Source organism: Cupressus sempervirens, chromosome 10 (genome assembly GCF_028749045.1).
Source record: "Cupressus sempervirens isolate cs-2001-9-10 chromosome 10, ASM2874904v1, whole genome shotgun sequence".
NCBI classification, from domain to species: Eukaryota; Viridiplantae; Streptophyta; class Pinopsida; order Cupressales; family Cupressaceae; genus Cupressus; species Cupressus sempervirens.
The window spans coordinates 411,236,978-411,245,858 of NC_143127.1; the positions used below are offsets into that span (position 1 = coordinate 411,236,978).

General features: G+C 34.9%; 1 pseudogene; it reads right to left on the reverse strand.

Annotated features, from left to right (window-relative positions):
* Positions 1-422: 422 nt before the first annotated feature.
* Positions 423-2,869, reverse strand: LOC149534442 (hypothetical protein At1g04090-like; annotated as a pseudogene).
* Between the last annotated feature and the right edge of the window lie 6,012 nt (positions 2,870-8,881).

An 8,881-nucleotide genomic window follows, 5' to 3' on the forward strand; every position in this document is an offset into this window, starting at 1 on the left:
TCGGGATGAGATCCACACGTGTAATAGCCTATCGACTAACCTATCAACTAAATATACTTGATCACAACTTTTTGTCTAAATTAATATTTAGAATTAAAATAGGAAAACGAATACGACACCATATCAAACATAAGCCCCTTCAATGCCAAATTATATTGAAAAATTAGAATATAATTACATACAACACTCTCGTGTGTGTGGACATAATCCACAAAGACAAGCCAATTCCAAATATGACATCTTCATGAAAAAAGATCTGATTAGGAGATGTTTGGTAGATTATGAACAATACAAGCATACGAATTTTTCAACTAACATGGTGTAGACGGCATCTAAGCGGGCATATTCTAAATCGAAAGTTCCTAACATTCGAATTTCCACTCATCTATCCAACACGGCTATTCACAACTACCTACCTATCTCTAGAAAACATTTTAAACTTTCTCATCTCCAAACTAGCTGCTTTTCCATTTGGGTCCGGTCGGTCCATTCTCCCCAGAAACCTCAGACGACAGTTTAACACATCCCACCAACTTCGATGACGCATATTCGATCTCGGGTCCCCATTTCCTTGCATAATTCAACCACGCCGGCTCTCCAACATTTTCACTGCTCTCCATCCCCTTCAAATACTCTGCAACCACAATTCTATACTTCTTACTTGTATCCAGAAAATATGCACTCTTCGCTGATGAATTGGCGATGCCCACTCCAAATTTTCCACACCCCTGAAGAATGAGTCCTGCCCACTTTTGCCTGAATACACCATGGCTTTCTCACTACCCTCAACGTATTCCAAATCCCCTGCTTTGACCCACTGTCCTCCACTGTGCTGAGAAAAGTGAAGTTGTTTACACGTAAAGTCACGTGCTCCCAGTCACCCACATGTTCTCCAATTCTACCCAGCAGTATTGACACTGCTTTCAGCAACATCAGAGTCCTAGGGCCGTTGAAGGGGTAAAACACCCACATTGCAACATCTGTAAATGTTCCTCCCAATACTGATTTCACGTGTACATACACCTCTGTGCTCTCTAAATCCCCACACCTCACAATTTTAGCTTTGGTCGAGTCTTTTGGCAGGTCAATCCAGTACTCCCCGTCAGCAGAGCCGCCCGGTGGGAGGTTCGATCTGTCTTCTTCAATTTCTTCAGGCATGAATGAATCCTCTTTCTTATATAACAATGTCCCATTTCTGAAAAACCAAGAGACTGAGGAGGGGATATATGTCTCCTTGGGATGGAAAAATACAGTTGGACCATACTTGCCTATAATTGAATGCATGTCTTCCAGACTTGGCATTCCTATTAATTGTATGGGATTCGGGTTTATTAGACAAGCCATCGGAAGCTCTGAGGTCTCTTCAGTTTCGCCATTTGTGGTGCAAAAGAACGTCCCTACAAACTGTTGGGGTATGGTGTTGTACACCATTGCATAAAATGATTTATTTTATTATTGTAATTAAATAATTATTTAGTTGTGTTGCACCTTGGTGGTGTGGATAAGCATGCTAGGTAATTATTTGGTCCCATGTAATGATTGTATTGTAACATTGTACTACTATTTGTAGTAATTTAATATTGGGGAATTAAATATTGTAACAGCTTCATACCCAATATTAAATAAGGGGTCCGTGGTTTTGTATTCACATGGTTTTGTGGTACATGGTTTTACCTTACCCCCAGTTGTATTTGTGTGAGCTTGTGTCTATAAAAGCAAACACAATGTAGTGGTTTCTTTAAGGGTGGGGAGGAGGTGAACAAGCTGAGCAGGTTGGCTGATTGAGTCTTTTTGAAGAGTGCAGTTGTGAAACATGGCATGGGATGTGTGGATTCATGCTTGGACACATGATAGTGCATTGGAGGGCTTGATGTTTCAGAGGTATTCATTGTAACTCTTGGTTGATTAATATGATGGAGTATGGATGTTTTTGGAGGCTGGGTTTTTCCTTCAATGAGGGTTTTCCAGGGTAAATCTTGTATTATCTTGTGGCTTGTCTATTTGATCTTTGCAGTTGGCAAACTTATATGCATGTTAATCTCTTGTGGGTTATGTGGGAAATGATTTGTGATTCTGGGTTTGAATGCAATATTTCCTAACACAAACACCCCATTTTGTTGTTTTACTGGGTCCAGGATCGTACTCCATACCTTGAAAGAAGAAACGCCTGTTTTCTTATTCCACATGTTTATGCCACTCTTACACACTCCAGTCAGGTCTGATCGAACGCATCTGAGCTCTTCCAAAGATGGTTTCTCCTCAACATTCGTTACGATGAAGCCCAGGGCTTTATATCGTTGAGGGGTGTTGGGCCACTAGAAGAAACCATATTTTTTGCCCTTTTTATCCTTCTCTGACTCACTGCTCCACACCAGTGTGTAATCCACTGGTTTCATTAATGGAGGAAGGGATGTGGACCCATGACTTTCTCTATTCTCATTAACATCTTTCACCACAACCACCCAACCTTGAAGGGAATCAGTGTTACAATGATGACCCAAAATAAAATAACCAGCAAGAATATCAACGGGCTTGTAGAATGCAACCCCTTTCTTATTTCTGCCCCACTTGGTGGAGCTCCATATCTTCTCAAACGTTGAAACACGACAGACTTCGATCTCTCCAAGTGTAATCCTCCCCGTTGCGAATCCTGCACCGGCAAAAATTAGTTTCATCCATATTTAGGTTCGGGTAGAAAAAGCTTGAGAATTTAAAGCTCAGATTTCTGTGATTTTGTTAGATTTTATTCCAATAAGAACCCATTGACATCTCCCAGAATGATTAACAAAACTATTGAATTATGTTACAGTTAATTACCAGTACTAGGCTTTGTAGGCGAGACAGCAGGTGGCGGGAGTATTTGCTCCATATATTAAATTTTTAGACTCTAATCAAATGAACTCGATAAAATCACCGTCTTCTAATTTGTGGACGAAGTTACATTGAAGAACATCGTGAACATTGTGTGGATGGCCATTGACAGGTGCTACGAGAAATGGAAAAATCAGGTGACCAAGTTAACAATGGAAGACCAGTCATTTTAGCTTGCGTACGAAAACACACAAGAACAAATTCATTAGGGTTGTTAATTATTGTTAGTTGGATAGCTGTTATTTCTGACTCGAAAATAGCAGTAGTATTTATGGGTAGCTTGGACAGCTGTTCGTCTTTATCTATGTATAGCAACATTAGTTATGGGTAGTTTGGACAGCGGTTTGTCCACTTGCCAAGAATTAGTAAATGGTTATTATTTACTAATTTTAGTGATTCCCTTTTGGATATCTTGCAACAAATTCTATTATTGGCTGTCAAGTTGTCTTAATCTCAGCCGTTGGTTTGATTTAATCTCGGTCGTTGGTTTACTAACAGGAGTAGTATAAAAAGGGGTCATTGGGTCATTTGGAGAAAAAAGAAGTTTGGAGAAATGTTTGCAGTGTTAGCAAACAGTCTTGCAGTGTTAGCAAGGGCGTAGTGTTAGCGCGGAGATAGCAGTGAGGAATATCAGCGGGAGAAATTAGGAGGTTGTCGGAGTTCTGCCAGTGAGAGGCAAGGAATTTTGTATCTCTTGATTTGCTGAAGTTTAATATAATTTCTCATCTGTAGAACTGGTTTTCCCTTAGGGGTTTTCCCAGGGACAATTTGTCTGAATATATTGTGTTCATTGTGTTGTGCATTTCTTTCCCTATTTTATAAGTGAAGTTGCAGTTGTGTTATTTTTCAATATTAGCTGGGAATTTGTTTTCAGTAGTTTAATAATCGTTTACGATAGGAGATTAATAATTAGTGACTGCAATAGTTGATTTTTCACAAGGGCCTCATTTGGTTGGGGAAGGTGAATTTCTCTCATAACCAGGTTATCTCATAACCAGGTTTTCGAAAATCCGGTTACGTGTTTTAGGAAGATAGTGGGACTGTTTGGTTGACACAGAAGATGAATATACAAATCCATATTCTGCGTTTGGTTGCCCATTTAGAAATTAGAATTGGAACGAAATATGACTGAGAATATCTTTTTCTTGCGTTTGATTGTTCATTTTCGAATTGGAATTGGAATTTGATGTAAATTTTTTAAATCTTATTTTATTAGTGAAACACAAGGATTATAATGAGTAAAGTATTAATATTTATGATTAAATTTATTTATAATTAGACTATATTATTAATATTTTTTATTCTTGAATATTGGCAGTTTTATTTTGTTAGTCAAGAATAAATAAAATGATTACTAATTTTTATTTTTATTCTATTTATTAGCAAAGAAAAGTGTTTGGTTGTTCATTTTCAAATTGGAATTGGAATTTGATGTAAATTTTTTAAATCTTATTTTATTAGTGAAACACAAAGATTATAATGAGTAAAGTATTAATATTTATGATTTAATTTATTTATAATTAGACTACATTATTATTATTTTTAATTCTTGAATATTCGCAGTTTTATTTTGTTAGTCAAGAATAAATAAAATGATTACTAATTTTTATTTTAATTCTATTTATTAGCAAAGAAAAGTAAAAAATAATCATACACAATTATTTTTTGTCCCATAGTTGGAAATTGTGATCATATATATTATATATTTTTGAAAAATTATATAAGACAAATTTATCATCGAATTGAATTTATTGTCGAGTTCATTTGAACTCGAACTCAAACTCGAACCTTGTGACTTAGCCGCTAAATATGTGTGTGTTTGTGTCCTCCCTCTGTCCCTCTCTCAACCTAGCCTACTCTTCTCTCCCCCCTCTATGTATATATCTCTCGAGGACATCTTTCTACAGATGCAGGAACACACAAGCTCCTCTCTCTCTCTCTCTCTCTCTCTCTCTCTCTCTCTCTCTCTCTCTCTCTCTCTCTCTCTCTCTCTCCCTCCCTCCCTCCCTATCCTGCACTCTCTGCCCCTCTATGTATCTCTTCTTTCAATAAATTTATTAAGTTAGTTAATTATTCAACAAAATATGCAACTCAAATTTTAAATGAAATATTATATAGGAAAAAATATACCATTTTACATTCACACATATTAAACATCTGATGATAACTTTAACAAGAAAAATGATGCTTTGTCAATAATTGTTCTTAAAAAATGTAGAATTTTGGCTACATAGATTTTACATGCAATTTAAAAAAAAGATCATGAAAATCATTAATCATATAAATCATATTTTAACATCATAAAATTCTGATAATGAATTTCACATAATTACTACAATATGAAAACTTTCTAACTAGATCACATATCCATGAACAATATGAAAACTTGCTAACTTGATAGAAGATAGAAAAACAATATCCATGAATTGATGAGAAAGAACAATATCCATGAACTGATGAGAAAGAACAATATCCATGATTTGAATGGGGGTGTGAAAACACATCGTTAAATATGAAAACACTGGGAAATTCACGATGTATGCCCTTGTGCCTCACATTCGACGGTAACCCTCTCATGCTACTCAATCTTCCCATTACTGTCTATATTGTTAGATGGTCAATCCTGCATATATGAACTAAACATGCTTGAAAAATTAAAACCTGATTATTTTTTAATGGAATATACCAAGGAGTGGCATCAGAAATATTGACCATTTACAAACATAGTAAACAATCATCAGATAGCTCATTTTTTATCAGCATGTGTGGTCTTACAATATCAACAAATCAGGAGCAATAAAAAAATACAAAAGAATGACACTTTATCAATACCGTTAACAATCTTATCAAGAAGCATGTACATAGGAAACCAAATTGTGGAAAAAAAATAAGAAATTAAAAAAATATCCAAGCAAATTAGGAATATACATATAACATGGGACAGAATCATGAACTGTACAATCAACTACCAGAAATCCTCAATACTTTTGATAATCTTGTCACTGAGAACATACATAGGAAATTAAATAAGGACAAAAAGACAAGAAATAAAAACATATGCAAGCAAATTAGGACTATAAATATAACATATGATAGAATCATGAACTATACAATCATCTAGCAAATCACATTTCTATATGCTCTCAAGTTCTACAATTGAGCATTCATCATTTGCCACTCGTCGTGTATTCCACGTATGTATGGTTCAAATATAACTCTAATTTAGAATGCAATGAACACCTATACCAAATGTTTACGAGATCATAAACTACGTGTTGTGAAAGATCAATGCAATACCATTAAACAAAGCCAACTAACCATCTGGAATTACTTCACATGCCAATCATGTGAATGCCAATGAAATGAACAACTAAACTATGTATTAACCAATGCCAATCATGTCAATGAAATGGGTGACTAAACTATGCATAGATCAAGTATGTATACATACGTACATACATGTGTGTATATACATATGCACATACATACATACGTATATACATATGCACGTACATACATACATATGCACGTACATACATACATGCTTAGTATAATAGTAAAAATGTGCTCAGTAATGAGTTCCAATATAGTGTTGTGAGAGATCAATGCAATACCATTAAACAAAGCCAACTAACCATCTGGAATTACTTCACATGCCAATCGTGTGAATGCCAATGAAATGAACAACTAAACTGTGTATTGACCAATGCTAATCATGCCAATGATATGGATGAATAAACTATGCATAGATCAAGTATGTATACATACGTACATACATGTGTGTACATACATACACACATACATACATACATACGCACATACATACATCACAAGATGAAATCAAATATTTGAAAGTAAAACATCACACAACATAAAATAATAAAATATGTTCAGTGTATCTAATAGTGTCTCGACATATCAAGTCATAAGTATCAAATTAATAAAGTATCAACTATGCTATGATGGGTCGGGGTGAGGCCTCACACCTACTTCCTTACATTCTTGAAAGATATTTCTAGTTGAGACTTCATTATACCATCTATACTTCTACCTTTCATTTTTTTGATATCCCTAACCTCTCAACCCTTGACATCCCCTTTTTCCCCATCCAAAATTATTTTGAAACAAAAGTTTGTTGATCTTTTCACCTTCCTTATACTTACTTTCCACTTTGTCATATAATACTTACTATTGATCTTGATCCCTACACCTAACAAAAGTTAGAATTCATTATTGTTCAACTTTCACATTAACTTGTTATAAACTATGTGTTAAGCCCAATTATTGTGGATTGATGAGAAAGTTTCTATTTATGTTTTGCTCCATTGTCTTATTATGTATTGGTGAATGGGTTGAACTTGAGCCTCATTGGCCTTGTGTGATTTCTTCTTCCTCTTAGTGTTATTTGTTACTAGGTATCAAACAATCATGAAGGTTAATGACATGTGAGGTTTGGAGTTTTTAGGAATGTGACAATTTTATTACATCTTTACATGGTATAGGTGCACACAAAGACCTAATATTCCATTGATTGCACATGACATTTTTTTTCAAATTTTTTGTGCATCATGAATGTGTTATATAATCTATACTTCCTAACAACATCAATGCCACCACTCTTAGCTAATATCATTAATATTTATGCAAGAAACCATATTTATCTGATATTAATTAATTATTTTAAAAATAAAATTGTAATGCTACATTTAATTATTAGATTGTAAATAATCATGCATTGCCATTATGTTAGGTTTATATAGATATTTCCCATAGCTACTTGGTGTAAATGTTATTTTTCTTCAATCATATGCATTAGTTTGAGGGGAAACCTTCACTCATCCATTGATTTTGAATTTTCTACAATGATCTATTTTAGGGGTTTCTCTCATCGTGAGGTTTTGTTGGTGCGTGGTTATCATTTTTATTATTAGAAAATACAAGAGAGGAATTTTTAATAAAGAAATATTGAAAAGGGTAGTGTCATTGATGCAAAAACTTCTTTGGGCAGTCAATAATCTTGTATGTAGGAGCATTGAGTTTGAATTTGTGGAGTTAAGGTTTGTGCAGCCGGGGATGTGTTCAAGTCACATTGGGGAACCTTTTCCTAAGTGCACATGATGATTGGAGTAATCATCTAGGAGTTAGAGCCATTTTGGTGGTCATTGGTAATGTGTTCCCGATTCCTTGGCAAACTTTGGAGATTTTATTCATGAGCTTCAATTCGAGGGATTTAGCATGTGGGTTCTTAGATTTGGATCATTAGATGGAACATGGACCTATTTCTAAGAGCATGCATTTTTATTTGGTCATTTTAGAGGGAGTAGCTAAGATGAGAAAAATTTAGCAAAGCTAACTTAGCTAAGCGAGGGCTTGAGAAACAAGAAGGTTTCTTGATGGCTTGTGAGCACAAGTTTTAGATTCTTCTTGGGGTTTTCTATCAGATTGCAGATCTAGGCTATATGGGGTTTGGATCTTGTGAGGTATTGCAAACTATTGGAGTAATTTTTCATGTATTTGGCCAAAACCCAAAAGGCCTTATAGCCGGGCATGTTGGATGTAAATTAGATGATTTTGTTACAAGAATTGGCATTATTTTGGATCTAAATCTCTATGTTACTATTTATATTTTACTATATAGCTAATTTCTACAGGTTAGGACATCTCCTTTGGGGATTCTCCTACCTTGTATTGCAACAATGGTATTAGAGCTTGTTGATCTCGTAGAGTTGGTTGATTTGTTTCTTTGGGTTTGTAAAGATCTTGGAAGATGCCTTCGAGAAGATTAGACCCTAGGGTGACTATTTAGCTATATGATGTTGTAAATCCAAGGATTACATAGAAGATTAGATCAAATTTTAGATATGAGATGGAGTTGATGAAGAATGATATGGTCACTAAGATCATGAGAGCAATAGATGGTGTACCTAGGAATGCGAGTACTAAAGATGGCTATGAGGAAGTTGTTGAAGAATTTGAGGCTACTAGATCTAGTGGAAAGGATGAAACTAAT